We start from the raw sequence: 10362 nt of genomic DNA, 5'->3' as shown, positions 1-10362 counted from the left end.
TATATTTTAGTAAGGGCTAAAACTCAGACTGCCAGCCTAGTGGAAAATTGGGAAAGTGTTATTAGTTACTTTTTGTTGCTGTGATGAAACACAATAACCAAAGCAACTTATAGAAGGAGGCGTTTGTTTTGGCTCACGGTGCCAGGGGGATAGGTGTCCATCACAGAGTTCTCAGCACAAAGAGATTTATTTGCCCTAAAGGGACAAAGGACAGGAGACAGAGGATGAGGGAGAAGGGAAGGGAACAAGGAATGTGGATCAGGGATAATTGTCCAGGGAACAAAGGACTGCCTCTAGATAGAGGGGAGACAGACATGGCCCCTAGGCAAATGGTGGCTTATAAAGATAAAGGGGGCAACGCTGTGTTAGGATGAGGTGTTTAATTCTTAACTGGGAAAGTTGATTAGGTGAGCCCAAAGGGGCTTTTTTATTGCTAGGCTTCAATACTTTGACAGCTGGACCTTAGTAGTCAGCCTCAGGAGGAGGAAGTGGCCAAATAAGGGACTAGACTTTGGTGTCCAGCCTTAAGAATGTAGGCTGAAGGTTTTTTAGCAAGGCAGAAGGGAATGGGGGAGAAAGGTAAGGCCTACCAGAGCCACATGCTCAAGTAGGCTAGAGTCCCTTCAGGGGTGGGCGCTCATGAGGCAGCTCCCTTTGGGTCGTATTTGCCCCTTTATGTAACCTCTCACCTACAATCTTGTAAGTAACCCTAATAAAACTCATGGTTCAAGTTGGACTTGGGTGGATATCCGATATCTGGCCTATCATGAGTAGTGTAGGAGCACTTCTGGATTTGAAAACCCACCAGTCCCTGAGCTCAAAGCGTCCCCAATCCCTGAGCTCAAAAACCCACCAATCCCTACCCTGGAAATCACCCTGGAAAACTCTAACCCCAAGAAACCTGTCTCCTGAACAGGGGCAACCACCTGCTTGTGTCTTTCCCAATAAATCTCTGATGTGAAGTTTGTGGTGCGGTATGACTTTGTGGTATTCTTTGGCTCCCAACAGCCAGGATACCTTTCCCCTCAGAGCTGTTTCCCTTTGGGGAAACCTTTTCCCTCAGATCTGCAACACTTGCAATGGGTTCCCTATCTGAGGTTAGTAGTCATGTGTTGTGTGTCTACTCAGGACAAGTTTTTTCACACAACAGAGCACATGGAATGGAATGTTTCAGTTAAAGTAATTTATTAATTTGTGTGTCATGTTATGAGGGGTACACTGTGATGTATATTGATTTTCCTTGTCAATCTAACTGGGTTTGGAACCACCTACAGGAATGCCTCTGGACAAACCTGTGGGGCCATTTACAGAGAGGTTCAACTTTGGTAGAAACACTTACCATGAACAGATAACAGCATTCCTTGGTCTGGGGATGACTGGAAAAGAAAAGAGGAAAAAAAGCAAGCACTGGCCAACATTCATTTCTTTATACCCTGACTTGCAGATCCAATGTGCCCAGCTGTCTCATGCTTTTGATACATGGTTCTCATCATAATGACTGACTCAAACTGTGAGCCAAAAATAAGTGCTTCTTTTCTTACATTGTTTTTAATCAGGTGTTTTATCACTGTCATTCAGAAACAATTAATACAGCTACTCATCAGCTAAACCCTGGTAAAATTTGCTTTAAACATTTTATTTTCTCCTTTCATTCTCAACTGTATCAGGTAAAGCAGAGAAGGATAAGTATTTAAGCAATTCATATATATATATCATATATTAAAAACTCTTTCTTAAATAGATAACTCAACATGTGTGTTAAGATTCTTACAACACCAGTTTGGATTTCATTTGGTTTTGTTCCTTTTTAAGGTTTTGTGTTTTCTTGGTCTGGAATTTGATCATTTATTAAACCTATACATAATGCTTCTCTAGTGAAATGCTGAGATTTAGGACAAACTGAAATATTTTTCTACATGAATATTTTGGCACAGTTTTGAATAGTTGATAGTAGCAGTGAGATGTGGTTGGGGGGCAGCTATAGACCCTGCTACTTGGAGGCTGTGGCAGTAAGAATGCTTGAATATCAAAATTTTGAGTCTGGACAACATAGTGAGTCATGTTTCAAAAAAGAGAATCCCTCGATAGTTCCAAGATCTTTAGCAATGGGTGTTTTTTAAAAAAAATCACTTAAAGAATGATTTTAGGGGATAAATATAGCAAACATATTTTATTTTACTCTATATGATTTTTAAACAATATGCATGCATAATGTAACAAAAATAAGACCATTATTATAAGTTGCCTTGGTCACAGTGTTTTGTCACAACAGTAGAAACTAACACAAATATCTAAGTAGGTTTTTGTGGTTTGCATAAGAAAAATTCTCCATAGAATCAGCTATTTGGACATTTGGTCCTCAGTTGGGTGACACTATTTTGGGAGGGTTAGGTGATGCGGCGTTGCTGGAGGAAATATATCACAGGATATACTTTAATAGCATGGAGCACGACCTGTACATCATGACCTTTTGACAAATCTCTATCTACAAAAATATTTACATTGTGATTCATAACACTAGCAAATTACAGTTATGAAGTGGCAATAAAGATAATTTTATGGTTGGGGGGTCAGCACAACATGAGCTGTGTTAAAGAGTTGCAGCATCAGCAAGGCTGAGAATCACTGATACAGACCTCATACTACCCAGCTCACTCTCTGCCTCGTGCTTGTAACTGAGGATGAGCCAGCATGCAGCAGCGAGTGGAAGAAACCACGTAGTGGCTAAAGTTCAGCTGACCAGGCTACAGGCTATGGGTGGAAGGCACAACCCCATTAAAGGTGAGTGGAGCTCTGTGACAGTGCAGGAAAGTCTGGGACAGGCAGACATTTATTAGAGGTGATGACTCTATTAGAGATGCCTTTGCAGATTAAAGCTGATAATTCTCCAGCATATACCATAGAATGCAACAACTTTTTAGACATTGTGACATGAGAGGTGTTATAGGTATAGGTATATATTACAATACTACAGGTCAAACAATTATGGAAAGATCTACCCATATTTTAAAGGATATGCTTGTAAAACAGAAGATGAATATGGGATCTCCCAGAGATATGTTAAATAATGCTATATTGATTTTAAACATTTCAAATGTCAATGATACAGGTAGCCCAGCTCTGAAAAACACTGCATTTTAGAAAGAAGTGCTGGATTAAATCAGTCTATATACTTTAAGGATGTGTTAACTTCGGAATGTAAGTCAGGAAATGTATTGAATTGGGGAAGAAGTTATACCTTGTTTCAACAGGAAATGAAAAGCTGTGTATTCCTTCAAAGTTAATTAAGATTAGATGTAGTGGAAGCTTTGGTTTCTTTTATATTTTTTTGTTTTGTTTTATTTTAGTCCCAAATATGCAGTGTGGGAGTGTTTTTCCATTGTCGAAGACAGTCTCGTGACCTTTGTTGGTGGAGAACAGACCTGTGAGAGGGCATGTGATGTTTTGCTGGAAACTGTCTTGTGAGAAGGCAAGTGATGTTTTTCTGGAAGCTGTCTTGTGAGAGGGCATGAGATGTTTTGCTGAAAGCAGAGATATGAGAGGGTGTGTGATATTTAAAAAAGAATATAAATAAAACCCCACAGACAGTGAGCCTACGCTTCTCCATTGCTAGGTCCTGCAATGGTTTACATTGTTTTGCTGGTCTTTGCTGGTCTTTGTTTTGCAGAGAGAAACATTTCAGAGAACTTCTTGTGGTACTCCAGCTGAGTCTGGCCACTTCTGCTGACCCATGCCAGTTTGGTGGAGCCTTTCTCTTTCTGCTGGATCACGCCACCCCTGCAGATTCATGTTGCTGTTCGCTATTGGACTGGACTGCTGGCGTACTGACAACGAAGAGTGGAATTGCCCCAATGAACTGCTTCTAAACAGGTCCACATCTCCTTTTTTCTATTAACCTTCTTCTTCCCCCACCTCTGGTTGGTGGGTTAGAAAGAAGGCAGAAGTGTTTAAGAACCCTAAATGAAGTAGGTTTTGAAAAACTCAAGCCTGTGGGCCAAGCGTGGTGGCACACACCTTTTCCCAGCACTCGGGAGGCAGAGGCAAGTGGATCTTTGTGAGCTGGAGGCAAGACTGGTCTACAAAGATTCCAGAATATCCAGGGCTGCAGAGAAACTCTGTCTTGAAAAACAAAACAAACAAAACAACAAAACAAAAACAAAAACAAAAAAGAAAGAAAGAAAAGAAAAATCTAAGCCTACAATTAGATTTGACCAGAGAAGACATCCTAAAAATCTTGGCTGCAGACATAAAAGAAGAAAACCAGAAGACTAATAAGACAGGTGACATAAATGCTAATTCCCTCTATATGGGAACAGCTCTGAGACTGGCTGAGATATGGATGTGCCTAGAGTAGACAATAAATACCGTTGGCTACAGAGTCCTCATTACATTATTACATGTCATCCTTCCATATTGGCATGATTGGAGATTTATATTACAGTTTATATATACAGTCCAAAGGGACTTATAAAGTTTGTGTAGAAATGTATGCTACCTTTAAAAGTTTGTGTTTTCAGAGGAAAACGACTAGACACCAACAGAGACAAAGCAAGTATTCCAGAAGATCCAGCCTTACAGACTACCTCAGTTGCTATTTCCTAAAAGTTGTTGCATCCAGGACAACTTCAAAGTGGCTAGCTGAGATGGTCCAGCCTCACAGACTGCCTCTGTCAGAACTTCAGGTAAGCCATGTGTTTTCCCATCACACAGACTGGAAAACTAATGACACAGCCAGTTCTCCCAGGACTTGACCAATATCCCAATTTTCTTAGAGCCCTCCAAAGATACCTTTGCCCCCCCCAGACAGTAGAAAACAGTTTTAAGAGAGGACACCCTCATTCCTGAGAGGTGGGGTTGGTAGTTTTGTGGGTTATAGATGTTTGTTGTCATCTGGTGGGTTGGTTGGTTGCAAATTGTTATTGGTCATGGTCAGGGAGAAAAAGTAACAGAGGTTAGATTCAGGGACCGCTTTCTCTCTTTCTCTTTCTCCCTTCTATGGTTCTTTCTCTCCTTATCTAGTCTTAGGGGGTAAGAAGGAGGGATATGGACTGAAAAGACAGAAAGGGGGACGTAGGGAAGAAATCACAAAAAAGAGTAAATTATTTTATCTACTTTTACACAAGAGAGCAACAAGTCTCGAATATTTTACATTGGTATGGATTTTTGTATATTGATAGAAATTTAAAGCTATATTTGTTACAACATACTATATATATGTTTCCATTCTTGTTTTAGATATTGTACATATGCAGCTCATTCAAAAATTTAATGTAAAGTTCTAGTCCTTGAAAGCTGCTATTTCAGACTGTTTAGGGTAAGCAAGCTAATAGTCACCTATAAATAATCAAATTTATGATCTTATTAGGTAATAGTTCAGTTAATTACAGAAATAAGCTTTATTTAGCCTCCTGTATATGTTTTCTGGAACAGCCCTATCCCCTCGAAACAGTGAGAATCATAAAGCCAGCATAGCTGCTTGACCCAGTTCCAGCAAAGCTGAGCAGATTGTTAGCAGGTTGTTGTTAATTGCTGTCCTTTTATCTGTAACTTTGGGTTCTAATTTCCATGTGTGGCATTATCGGGGACTTTCTGCATCATGATTCAATTTACATCTTTTCCTGAGAAAAAGTATGTGTGAGTCTATTTAGGAAAAGGCTAAAGTTAACTTTACCTGGCCTCTACTTGGAAGCCTTCCTTATGGCCTGGAGATCATTAAGCACAGATCAGCACATAGCTAGATGAGGCTCCAGGAACCTTCTGGGGTATCTGCCCCTGAGCGAACTCAAACAGCTAATTGGTGCAGGGAAAACAGAGACAACTGACAAACTCTGGCCAGGAAAATAGGTTACAGATTCAAGGCCTCATCATTAGTGGCTTAAAACTCTCTGAAAATGTAGTGTAAAGGTAGGGGTCCATACGGGGTACACTGCTAGAGAAATAAAATTCATTAAATAAGATAGATTGACTAAGATAAATTTTTCTACTTTATAGCATAGACGGTGATACATATAGGAAAAGAAAGATAGGTATTAGTATTTGCTATTCATAAAAGGATCAGTTCAGATCTTTTCCAATTGTCTGGAGTTCTTTCAAATAGCAAACATAATACGTGTGTTTACTTTGGTGGAGACATTCTTTGGATTATTTAAATTGGAGTTATAGTGCTGCTGCTGCTAATAATAAAATAATTAATAATAATAATATAATAATAATAAAATCTGTTTATATTTTCTAATTGTAATTGAACTTGTAACCCTGGACATGTAATGAAAAATCAAACCACTTGGATATTCATTAGTCCATCTTTGTTTTGTGAAACTTGTATAAATAAAGAAGCACCTTGTTCTCACTAAGTCAGTCACAGAAGCTTGACTGGCCAGATAGCCAAAGCTGCTACATCCCGCTGACCATAGCCTGACTCAACGCTCTCCTCTTTAGGCAGCTGTCTTGGCAAAGACCCTGTGACTCTCCTTGCCTGGGAAGCCTCATGCCCAACCCCCAAGCCCTTGGCAGTTTTCAAAGTTAAACAGAAGCAACATTCGTTCATTTAGATATTCTGAGATAGATGGGGGGTCTTCAAACACTTCAGAGCTCTACAGAATATGGCATTTAAGATGTCTTAATAATAGAAGGCCTTTCACGACAGTGAGATACTTCAGTTCCTGGAAGTACCCCCACTCTGCTCTGAAAAAGATTGGGTACTCAAGCACCCCCACATGGAGCTTGCTTTAATCATGGCAAAGCTAGCCACTGGGCAAAACACTGGCCCTTACCTCGACTGCTGATGGTGTGCTGTCCAAACTGTGGACAAGCAGGACACTGGGAAGTCAATTACTTTGCCAAAACAAAGTCTAGGACAGCCAAGGCTAGAGAAACCCTGTCTCAGAAAACCAAACCAAACCAAACCCCCAAACCAATCGCCCCCACCCCATGCAGATGCTTTCTTCAGACCCACCTTGTCTGAAGCTTTAAACTCATAGTTTTCCTCACTAGACTGTATTTTTGTTTGTCATTCTGCCCTGACCATAGATGTCAGGGCAGCAGGTGATAACTTGCCACAGACTAGTGATACAGTCTTAAGGTTTTGGTTTTGTGTTTTTTTAACCAAATGTTTCATTGCGTTAATCCCACCAGGTGAGAATAGGAGCACTACCATAATTTTGAGTCACATTTGAAGCAAGCTTGATTTTATCTGGGTGCCTCCAAGAGCTGGCCAGCCACTGCTTCCTACGTAGGGTCAAAGAAAGCAGCCCCTAAATCCATTTTTTTGGGCCTCTTAAAGGAGTAAAATCAGAAGTAGTTGCAAAGCAGGTTTACAGAAGAGAGACAATGGGGCAAAAAGAAAATACAGAAAAACTCAAACAAAACAAAACACCGCCCCCCCCCCCCCACCATGTAATCGCCATTTGATTAGGGAGAGCCAGGAAGGGTCAGAGAAGGTCAGAGAGGGTCAGGGAAGGGACCAGGAGGGCCAGGGAGGGTCAGGATGTTCTCAAAAAACAAGTCAAGGTCGTGAGCTGGGGCAAGTCAGGCTCCAGGAAACAGACATAAAAAGCAACAACTCAGCTCTTACAGTAAATGGAAACTTATTTTAAACAGTACAGCACAATGGCTCCTGGCTTCAACACGGAGTCAGGCAGGTTCCTCAATTCTTTCTGACTTCAGCTTCACCCACGGTTTCAGGACCCAGGCAGAAATCAGCAAAGCACTGTTTGCTTCCAAAGAATCCCATTCCCTCTGAAGCCCTGTGAACTGGGACATCACTATACTTGTTTTGGCATTCTGATTTTCTGAATTCCCTCTGCATTGACTCTTCCAGCCCTGCCATTTCGCTAATGTTTCTTTAGCAGGAAGCCCCAAAATGGTACCACATTCCCCCTGCCAACCAGTTCTTAAGGTATGTGAAGCACATGGTGAAATTTATCAAAAGCTATGCTTTCTTGGTATGCATTTTCTGTATTACTTCTTGCCTTGCTTTGATAAAATACCTAACGAAGGCAACTTTGGACAGGTTTATTTTGGCTCACAGTTTAAGCGTTCAGTCCTTTGTCGTGGGGAGGGCTTGCAGGCAGAAGCATGACGCCGCTGGCCACATTGTCAGAAAACAGGAAGATGAATGCTTGCTCTCCACTCATTTTATTTTCTCTGGCATGGAATGATGCTACCCCCATTCGGGGTTTAACGTCTCACTATAGCTTTCATAGCCAAAGACATCTTGGTAATTCCAATGTAGTTGACAAAACAGTAGCTATGAGGAAGGCAGATGATAAAATATATCTTGGCATTCAGAGGGACTGATAAGTACTGCTAATAGCTAGAGTACACAACAAAAATGTACGAGAACCTAAATTCAAGTTTATTTAGGGTATATCTTGCATACATGTGAAATGTACTATATTTGTGTCTATAAATACTATAATAAAAATTCAAAATCACTAAAGCATGTTGTTAAGATCATCTGTGGTATAGAAGACAAGAATTATAAGGATAATTAAAAATCAGATCTTTAATTACCTATAGCAGGTAACAGTTTTTGTTCTCCAACCAATTAATCTTTTCCTTGGCGTTGTCTTGTTTGAATTGCAGTCGGTTTCCCCCCTTACTGTCTAAATGTTGAAGGCAAACCAAACTAGATTACTGGGTTGAATAAAATAGGCACTAATTTGACTTTACCATTTTAAATGCGTTCATCTCATTTTCTTATGAATTCCATAGTGAGGTCTTATGACTGCTCTAAAAAGTCAGAGTATTCAAATACCTATGTATGCTTCCTTTTACTTTAAAGTCAAAAACACTAGATAAAAATCTGCCAAGCTCATTTCCAAGCAAAATAAGCCCTTCTCAGTTTTACATACCTATTTAACAAGTACATTTAGCATGTTTGGAAAGGGAAACAAGTAGAAGCAACTTACTGTCCATTTAACTAGCCCACTAATTAGCTGATGCTCATTTCCTGCTGACTCATCTATAACAAAAACAAAGGGTTTTCTGAGAGTGCACACCCTTCCCTTCCATTCCCACGCGTCGATGTGGTGTGTGTACCAAAGCTTAGTTACGTGGCTGCAATGGGCTGAATATGTCCATCTCAAACTTCCAAAACGTGATCTTGGAAATGAAGTCTTTATTAATGTAAGTTTTGAAAGCAGCTCATGCTGGATGGGGGATGGGCACTAACTTTACACCTTAGAAAAGGACACAGACACATAATTAGGATTTTATTTCTAAAAAAGAAAAAGAAAAGTGAATGGTGCTACCAGAATCTGCAGATGATTAAAGAAGACAAGGGTTTTTCCTAGAGCCTTCAGAGGGGAGCATAGTCCTCCTGATACCATGGATTTGGATTTCACACCAGAAGTGAGAGAAAAGATTTTTGGTGTTTCAAGTAATCCAGTTAACAGTAATTTATTACAACAGCCCTAGGAGACTAATACAAATTAACTATGCCAGTGGAGTACTTTATTATCCTGATTGTATATGCTAATCACTGAAGAGCTGCAGGTTTTTGGCCGCTAAGTTGAATACTGGATAATGACTAGTGCTGCCTTTAAACAAAAAGATAAAAATTTAAAAAGGTACTAGTGGTTTAATGTGGGTAAAACTGTATTAAAAGATGGGGAAATATAATAAAATATACATGAGTGCTGCACATGATTTTTACCAGACAGATAACAGAGAACACCGACTTACAGGGAAGGGTCCATGCAATCACTACTGCGGAACATAGATGCACATTGAAAAGTGAGACAAGCCTAGATCCTATGGGGAATTCTAATCAAGAGTGGGCTTTAGGTTAAAATGTCTAAGGCTTTGTGATGGCCTGTTTTAAATCACTTTTTAACCAAACTATTTTAGACAGGCGGGTTCTAGCACTATTAGAAGGAAAGTAGTGATATGCTATGTTAATCACCTTTAAATGCATAGTTTATTCATTTTGCCTCTTTTAAACCTTGCTCCTGCTTCAATGGTCTTGACTGTACAGACAATGAAAACTCCAGGTGATAATTCTCTGCTGAACAATTTTCTTCCGACAAGGCTATACTTGTGCAATCTCAAAGTTTCTCTGGTTGAAGTCCTTGGACACTTTTGGAAGAGTTGCATGCCCTATTCCACATATATATTTCCTAATGTTCCAAAATGTAATTTCTTTTTTATCCAGTTAGAAATGACAATAGCAGTATATCCTATCAAATTTTAAAAATAAGTGTGCCCCTTCTGACAACTTTATATATGGTTGTTTTGTTATGGACCTTCACAACTCATTTTCTACCATCTCCATTTAGCTATATTGTATAATGTGGCAGAGACATAAAACTATGTCTGAAAACAATCTATTATTGGATATTGCTAATTCATTCAATCTGT

The 10362-nt window shown here is 39.8% G+C and overlaps 1 long non-coding RNA gene across 1 annotated transcript; it reads left to right on the top strand.

The window, feature by feature from the left end:
* Window positions 1-3118: 3118 nt before the first annotated feature.
* On the top strand, window positions 3119-4173 carry LOC311594889. Its single transcript, XR_014778242.1, has 2 exons — window positions 3119-3469; window positions 3668-4173. It is a non-coding gene; the product is annotated as an uncharacterized lncRNA (long non-coding RNA).
* The last annotated feature ends 6189 nt before the right edge of the window (window positions 4174-10362 follow it).

Source organism: Acomys minous, assembly GCF_964271855.1.
Source record: "Acomys minous genome assembly, chromosome: 3".
NCBI lineage: Eukaryota > Metazoa > Chordata > Mammalia > Rodentia > Muridae > Acomys > Acomys minous.
This window is presented reverse-complemented; position numbering and strand designations above follow the sequence as displayed.